A 9,278-nucleotide genomic window follows, 5' to 3' on the forward strand; every position below is an offset into this window, starting at 1 on the left:
CAGGCAGGGTGGACTTCCCAGGTGGCACAGTGTTAAAGAATCTGCCTGCCAGTGCAGAAGATGTGGGTTTGATCCTTGGGTTAAGAAGATCCCCTGAAATAGAAAATGGCAATCTGCTCCAGTGTTCTTGCCTGAAAAGTCCTATGGACTGAAGAGCCTGGCCAGCTATAGCATACAGGGTTGCAAAGAGTTGGACATGACTGAGCACATACCCCCACACACACAGCAGGTGGGATAAGTGGCAGTTTGACTAGTTTCAGAAATAGTTCATCAAGAGTGGTTTTTGAGAAGGAATTATTTGTGTAGATCACCAGTCATTGTTTATGCAACATGAATTTTGTCAAGAGGAGTAGGAGGTAGCAGTTAGCCGCTATGTATGTCATGTAAAAGAGGTGGTGGAAGAAACAGTTCCCAAAACAAAGGCACATGAAGCACTGTGGAAAATTCTCAATCCTTCAGTGTCTCTCACATTGAGTCCTAATTTTTAATGGCATCTGTTGTACAGGAGGGGCTTATTTTTTAGTGGAGATGAAGAGAAGTGGCTGTGAGGGTAAAGGAGATTTCAGAGATGATGTTATGTTTTCCAGCTATTCATTGAGTCTAATCTTACCTTTTCTCCTCAAAGAAGTATTAGCAACAATTAATTCTATCATGCAGAGAAAAAGAATGTTTGATCCACAGTGATACTCCCTATCTACTGACAGGACACCACCCCCCACACAACCGACACACCATTACTTACATGCATTTGGCTTAGAAATGTTGTACTACATTCAGAGAAGGTTGTATTATTGAAGCAGCACATTCCTGGGAGTAGAAACCCTGGCTCTCTAGTTACACTAATCATTTTGGATACCTTGCCAACTATTCAAGGGAAAAGTGTGATCCAAAAACAGAAAAAAACTGAAATTCATAAGTTAATCTGAAGACTGGCTAGTAAAAAAACTGTCTTTTCCTTCTTACCACAAGCCTTTGAAAGTAAATTTCAAGAAGGGAAGTTATAAGCTTCTCTGAAGTTGCTGCTTAGGTTTGACATCTGCTACAGTCTAGTAAGTCAACTTTTTGATTGGGCTGGGCTTACAGCCTCAGAGAGCAAGGCAGATAGCATTTATTAGTTAGGTTGAATATACTGTCCGTCTATTATTTTTGTTAGTCTTTGGGCTTAGGAAGAGTATTTTGTTTGTGTGGCTTAATTTTTAATGTTGTTTCAATGTCTTTAAACTGTTCCCCTCGGAGGTTACCAGGCGGTAGATGGCCTCTCTTAAAACAGAGGGGATAGTGACTACATTCTCAAGGACAAAGGGATTCCAGGAAGGAAGAACCAGGGGTTTCCCATGTAAAACTTCCCTCTACTACCAGCATGTAAGGGCATGGGTTAACTTGAGGAGTGAAAAAATAGAAGTTTCCTGAGACAGGGAACAGAGCCCAGATGATGGCTATAGAGAAAAGCCAAGAAGATGAAAGAATGGCCTGAGTAATCTGTTATTCTATTACTCTTAAAATCTGCAATTTCCCAGGACAACTCAAGATATGTACCTCTCTTTTGCTCTGTGTGCCATGAATGATGGGACAATAAAGTGATTCCTCCCACTTCCTCTCATTTAGGGCAGTCCAATGCTGCACCTTTGAAGTCTACTATCCCTGAGGACAGTTAACAACATTGGGTTATAGGTTACCCTGGTGATCCCATCACCTCTCACATAGCATAGATACCACCACAAAGACAAGGAGAACGTAACAATGCTCGATCCTCCTCCTAGCAGGTCTGAATACTAAACCTGTCACATTGTTTCCCAGGCTATCAGTTATTATAGCCCTTCAAATTTGAAATGTCAGCATCTGTATGATAGAAAAGACCATACAATTACCAACACTTTACTCCTCCCAGAAATCCTTTAAAGCTGAGAAGAAGATAGACTGTATGCTCAGTCCAAAGGACTCTCTTGTGCCTCAGCTGCCCCACAGGCTCATTCACAGTTCATTTCAGGGTCATGCTTTCCACCTATGGACACACTTTCCCAGTCTTTCTCCAGCTCAGGTACTGTCTGAGGCTTTTGTCAATTCATCAAGGTAAATGAGGCACAGAAACCCCTTCCCCAGCTACTCCCCCCCCCAAAAAAAAGAAAAAAAAAATCACACAATCTGTATTTCTCAGTCTACCTTCAGTTATGTGTAAAGAAGAACAGTCTATTGTACAGTTTTCTGGCTGAAAAAAGCTATTATCATGATCCATTTAGTTCTTTCCATAGTATATAGAACTGTCACACTGCCCTTGTACACTTTTAAACTGTAACAACTTAGTTTTAAGGTACAATAGAAACCATCAGAAAATGGCATTTTGAAGCAGTTTTGTAAAAGTTTGGAATCTATATTATATAATTGTTCAAAATGTTTCTATTTGAGATCCTGAGACAAATGAGGAATGGTTACAGCTACAGAAACTCTAAATGATGTGCTGTGAAAGATAAAATTAAATTCAATGTAAGCCAGTGGAGAAAATTCAATGTACCAGAAATATGTAGATTATTTGTGCTGTATAATAGCTTAAATAATTCAAGTTATAAAGTCTGAAAGTTGAGGAAAATAGGGAAACTTCAAATGCCCTCTATTGCTCTCACGATCTAAAACAAGGTAGTTCTCTTGTATCCTGAGTAGGCTAAAAACGTGTTATTTTATAAAACTGAGAGAAAATTCTGGTATCTCACATTATTATTGCAGACTCCTCACGAGCTGCTTTGCTTTCTTTTGTGTTTTCTTTCTTAGAGTTAAGCATTTTTTATGGCCCTAAGATTGGCCCCCAGAGAGGCTTAAGTCACAGTCATTACTGTGTACCAGTTGCTCAAGTACTTCTTGAGATATTTTCTAAAACTGTTCACTTGAGAATTGTATCTACTCACAGGATAGGAAACCAAGAGGAACACACATTAGGGCAAGTAGTTACAGTTCTTATAATGTTGAATAATATTCTTTATGATTGTGGTTTAATTATATTGATTTATTGATTCTGTTGTAGTTCTGTTTGAAAGTGTTTGGAATGAGTCATTACCACAAAGGGACTATAATTCAAGACTGACTAAAAGAAACTTTAACTTATGAAGAAAGGAGAGAAAAAAAAGAAGGAAAAACTAAGGAAAGTGTAACTGAGGGTATCACCAATGACTCTTGTTTCACATTGATTCTTTCTCCAAAGGGATGGCCAATTAGAGCAATAGATGTCAGACTTCACCATGTACAAAAATCACCTGTGGAGAGGCTTACTTTTGCTAAATCATCAAACTTACAGTGAAAAAACATTTATACCAACAGGTACACCAATATATTTAAATATTTACAAAAAAAAAAACAAAAACAAAAAAACCTGTCACTGTATTCAAACTGCATGGGGACGAAAAGGAGAAAAAAAGTCAGGACTGAGGACTGAGAGTACTAATTCACTTCTAGAAATCATAATCAGACAGATCATAAATATCTGAAGTCCTTTTGATTTAGTTGTGTAAGTTGACGGTTGCTTAGAGAGCATGGGATCAGAATGAGTGAAATTAGGTTATTTAAAAATTTAAGCAGTTTTGTAATAAGACATTTTGAGAAATCCATCAGAAATATCTGGATCTGCATAAATACAGAAAATAATCCAACAATACTTTATCCCTATGGCTCTGGATTCTTCTTCTTTGACCAGAACCAACATTTACTGTTTGGACCACACATTGACCTGGCTTAATATGTGCTCTGATTGCTTTCTAGATATATTAAAATATTGATAAGTTCCTGTTAAGCATCTGCATAGGCCAATAACTCAGTTATGCAGGAAAACATTTTTTTCTATAAATACACATTTTTATTTTTAAATTTCATCTCAGCAGATTTTCAGGTAACTTCACCAATCATTAACATTATTGTACATTTCTCCTAAAGAATATTTCCAGAGGTTTATTCTTCTCAAACTTCAACCCTACTCATTTTTACTTATAAGATTTTCATATTTTTCAGACAAGAGATCAGTTGTATTAGGGTTGTGCTTAGAAATTAACACAGCTTTATAGTCATCCTTATTTTTTCTCTGTTAATTTTTAGTAATATTTGGTATTAAGCAAAATTTTATTTTACCTTTACAATCATTGACTTGGCTTCTCCCCACAATTCTTCAAAGAAGTAACTACACTTCATATGATTTTTTCACTCTGAAAGATTCTTTTTCTGTTTTAGTAAGCTACAAAAATAACATTTTATGGGACAGTAAGCAAAATTATAGAAACCGATACAACTTTCATTAGTAAGATACTAGGAACCTCATAATTACTGTTACCTCTTTTTTAATTTTAGTTTTATTAATTTTAAATCAGCTTTATTGAGATATAATTGACATAAAATTATAACATAAAGTATGATTTCATATATGCACACTTTGTAAAAGGATTCCCACTATTTAGTTAATTAACACATTCATCATCTGCCATATTTATCTTCTTTTTTTTTCAGTGAGAACATTTAAGAGCTACTGACTTAGCAAATTTCAGTTATGCAGTAGTGTTATCAATGATAGTAACCATGCTATACATGAGACCCTCAGGTATTATTCAAAGCTGCTACAGCCCTTGTCAACAACTTTACTATTCCCTGTTTCTATGCATTTTCTTTTCTCTTTTTTTCTTTTCTTCTTTTTTAGATTTCACAGAGAATTGAGACCATACAATATTCATATTTGTCTCATTTTGTTTAACAGAATGCCCCCCAAGTTCCATCCATGTTACTGCAAATGGCATGAATTTTTTCTTTCTCAGTGTTTACTAATATTCCACCTTATATATGTGAATCTTCATTCATTTTTTGATAGATGCTTAGGTTGTTTCTATATCTTGGCTTCTATGAATAATGAATATATTCATTATTGGCTCCTAATGAATATATCTTAGCTGCAGTGAATTTGTAGTGCAGATATCTGTTTGAGATATTTCCTTTGGCTATACATTCAGAAGTAGAAATCTAAATCATATGGTAGTTCTATTTTTAATGATTTGAGGAATTTCCATAATGTTTTCCATAATGGCTGCACCAATTTACATCCCCACCAACAATGTATACTGCTGCTGCTACTGCTAAGTCACTTCAGTCGTGTCCAACTCTGTGTGACCCCATAGACAGCAGCCCACCAGGCTCCCCCATCCCTGGGATTCTCCAGGCAAGAACAGTGGAGTGGGTTTCCATTTCCTTCTCTAATGCATGAAAGTGAAAAGTGAAGGTGAAGTCACTCAGTCATGTCCGACTCTTCAAGACCCTATGGACTGCAGCCTACCAGGCTCCTCTGTCCATGGGATTTGCCAGGCAAACGGGTTCCCTTTTCTCCATATCCTTAGTGACATTTGTTTTTTTGTACTTCTTTATGATGATAGCCATTCTGTCAGATGTAAGGGGCTATCTCATTGTGGTTTTGATTTGCAATTCTATGATAATTAGTGATGTTGGGCATCTTTTTTGTTGTTGATTGGTTGCTACGTTGTGTCTGACTCTGTGACCCCATGGACTATAGCCCACCAGGCTCCTCTGTGCATGGGATTTCCCAGGCAAGAATAATGGAGTGGGTTTCCATTTCCTTCTGCAGGGGATTGTCCCAACCCTGGGATTGAAACTATACCTCCTTCATTTCCATTTAAAGTTCTTTTGTCTCCTTAGGTAGGTTTATTTCCAAAATATACAAGCAGCTTATACATCTCAATATCAGAAAAACAAACAATCCAATCAAAAAGTGGGAAAAAGACCTATACAGACATTTATCCAAAGAAGATATACAGATGGCTAACAAACACATGAAAAGATGCTCAACATCACTCATTATTAGAGAAATGCAAATCAAAGCTACAATGAGATACCACCTCATACCAGACAGAATGGCCATCATCAAAATGTCTACAAATAATAAATGCTGGAGAGAGTATGGAGAAAAGGGAACCCTCTTGCACTGCTGGTGGAAATTTAAATTGATACAGCCACTATGGAAGATGGTATGGAGATTCCTTTAAAAACTTGGAATAAACTACCATATGACCCACCAATCCAACTATTAGACATATACCCTGAGGAAATCAAAATTGAAAAATACACATATACCACAATGTTCTTTGCAGCACTATTTAAATAGCTAGAAGATAGAAGCAACCTAGATGCACACCAACAGATGAATGGATAAAGAAGCTGTGGTACATATATACTTTGGAACACTACTCAGCCATAAAAAGGAGTCAGTTTGAGTCAGTTCTAATGAGGTGAATAAACCTAGAGTCTCTTATACAGAGTGAAATAAGAAAGAGAAATATAAATATCATATAGTGACACATATATATGGAATCTAGAAAGATGGTACTGATGAATTTATTTTCAGGGAACCAGTGGAGAAACAGACATAGAGAACAGACCTATGGACATTGGGGGGAGGGGAGGACAGAGAGGGTGAGATGTATGGAGAGAGTAACATGGAAATTTACAATACCATATGTAAAATAGATAGCCAATGGGAATTTTGTATGACTCAGGGAACTTGAACAGGGATTCTGTGACAATCTAGAAGGTTGGGGTGGGGAGAGAGATGAGAGGGAGGTTCAGGAGGGAGGTTCAGAAGGGAGGGGACGTGGGAGTACCTATGGCTCATTCTTGTTGATATGACAGAAAATCACAAGATTCCGTAAAGCAATTATCCTTCAATTAAAAAAAAATAAAGTGGCCAAAAAAGCAAGGTGAGAGATGGGTGTGATTAGTTATTGCACACTTAGTGTCAGAATCCTTTGTTCTTATACCTGTCCACTTAGGTCAGGTCATGATGTTCCTGCAAACCTCCAATAAAACAAATGTTATTCTCTGTCCTGCAAATTTTATCTTTATGAATGGATTCTTACAAGTCAGAACCCTAAGAATCGGCTATCCTATGTATTTCAGGCTATTAGACAACATTCTTTTACCAAAGGTGCAGAGCCAGCATGACTAAGCACCGGCAACAGTGCACAAAGGTTAAAGTAAAAAAAAATAGATCTAGTACAGAGTCAGATATGATCTTTTTTGTTACAGTTGCTCCAAAAGGAATTCAGCTAAACTTCATGAGCTTTTGTAACCATGTCCATGTAAACTGAAAAATGTTGATCTGTTATCTTTGTCTGTATGTGTGGAGGATACGAGAGAATTCGTATATAGAGGAAAAGCTCAGTTCCTTGAACTGCCTTCTGCTGGGAATGATGAATCACTGATTGAAGGGCATGTAATAAGCAATTGATCAGAAGACATTGAGTCAACTTCTAATAAAGTAGCAATAGACCTCTTTCACCACATGTTGTCACCTAATTGTGAAATTCTCATGTCCAAGCATATGGCCTTTCTTCTACCTCACACTTCTCTAAGATTGTTCATAATGAAGTAAATATGACACGAATTTGACAGCATATTGCTAGTTATTCAACTCATTAGTCAATTCAACTTCATGAGAATAGTTCAAAATGTACATTTACACAATACAATCTATATATTATTAATGGAACTTCTATAGTCAGGCAACTCAAGATGGCTGTTTTCTTGCTCTCTGTACATACCCTGTTCAACCAGTGCTTGCTTCACCTACACACTGTTCTCATGACACACAAGACTGACTGACCTTCCTATGTGCTTGCCTCAGTTCAGTTCAGTTCAGTTCAGTTCAGTTCAGTTTAGTCACTCAGTCGTGTCCGACTATTTGCGACCCCATGAATTGCAGCACGCCAGGCCTCCCTGTCCATCACCAACTCCCGGAGTTCACTCAGACTCATGTCCATCGAGTCAGTGATGCCATCCAGCCATCTCATCCTCTGTCATCCCCTTCTCCTCCTGCCCCCAAACCCTTCCAGCATCAAGGTCTTTTCCAATGAGTCAACTCTTCGCATGAGGTGGCCAAAGTACTGGAGTTTCAGCTTTAGCATCATTCCTTCCAAAGAAATCCCAGGGTTGATCTCCTTCAGAATGGACTGGTTGGATCTCCTTGCAGTCCAAGGGGTTCTCAAGAGTCTTCTCCAACACTACAGTTCAAAAGCATCAATTCTTCGGTGCTCAGCCTTCTTCACAGTCCAACTCTCACATCCATACATGACCACAGGAAAAACCATAGCCTTGACTAGACAGACCTTAGTCAGGAAAGTAATGTCTCTACTTTTGAATATGCTATCTAGGTTGGTCATAACTTTTCTTCCAAGGAGTAAGTGTCTTTTAATTTCATGGCTGCAGTCACCATCTGCAGTGATTTTGGAGTCCCCCAAAATAAAGTCTGACACTGTTTCCACTGTTTCCCCATCTATTTCCCATGAAGGGATGGGACCGGATGTCATGATCTTAGTTTTCTGAATGTTGAGCTCTAAGCCAACTTTTTCACTCTCCTCTTTTACTTTCATCAAGAGGCTTTTTAGTTCCTCTTCACTTTCTGCCATAAGGGTGGTGTCATCTGCATATCTGAGGCTATTGATATTTCTCCCGGCAATCTTGATTCCAGCTTGTGTTTCTTCCAGTCCAGCGTTTCTCATGATGTACTCTGCATATACGTTAAATAAGCAGGGTGACCATATACAGCCTTGACGTACTCCTTTTCCTATTTGGAACCAGTCTGTTGTTCCATGTCCAGTTCTAACTGTTGCTTCCTGACCTGCATACAGATTTCTCAAGAGGCAGGTCAGGTGGTCTGGTATTCCCATCTCTTTCAGAATTTTCCAGTTTATTGTGATCCACACAGTCAAAGGCTACTGGTTGTTCTTAACAAAGGGGTGGTGAGGGGCGTGCCTCTCTAATGTTTTCCCTGGTAACTAATGAGCCCACCTGACATCAATTTCCAGATAACTGGTAAACACTCCCACCACCCATCCCCACAGAAATGAAGACTGATAGCATGTCCTGCCCATCATCTGCTGCACAAAGTCTCTCCAGGATCTTGCTTCAGATTTTTAATTCCCCCATCCATTAAACCACTGATTTCTCTGTTACTAATTTCTCTGTTCTTCAGTCTTGAATTAGGGCAAGCACAGGGTTTGTATGCCTGTGGAGTTCAGCCCAGCAGAGCTCTTATTGGAAATGAAAATAAAGAACAATAATCTTATAAATGAGCATAATTATAGCCTAGAAGATAAATAAGATTGTTTCTAGTGCCTTCCTGTCAGTCCTACAGCATTTTTTTCTCTTCAATAAGAAAAGAGAAAGAAACCACTGGGTTCTGCCAAGAAATGTCCCATATTCTTTCTAGGTATGCTGCTGCTGCTGCTGCTGCTGCTGCTGCTGCTGCT

This window comes from Oryx dammah, unplaced genomic scaffold (assembly GCF_014754425.2).
Source record: "Oryx dammah isolate SB20612 unplaced genomic scaffold, SCBI_Odam_1.1 HiC_scaffold_11203, whole genome shotgun sequence".
NCBI lineage: Eukaryota > Metazoa > Chordata > Mammalia > Artiodactyla > Bovidae > Oryx > Oryx dammah.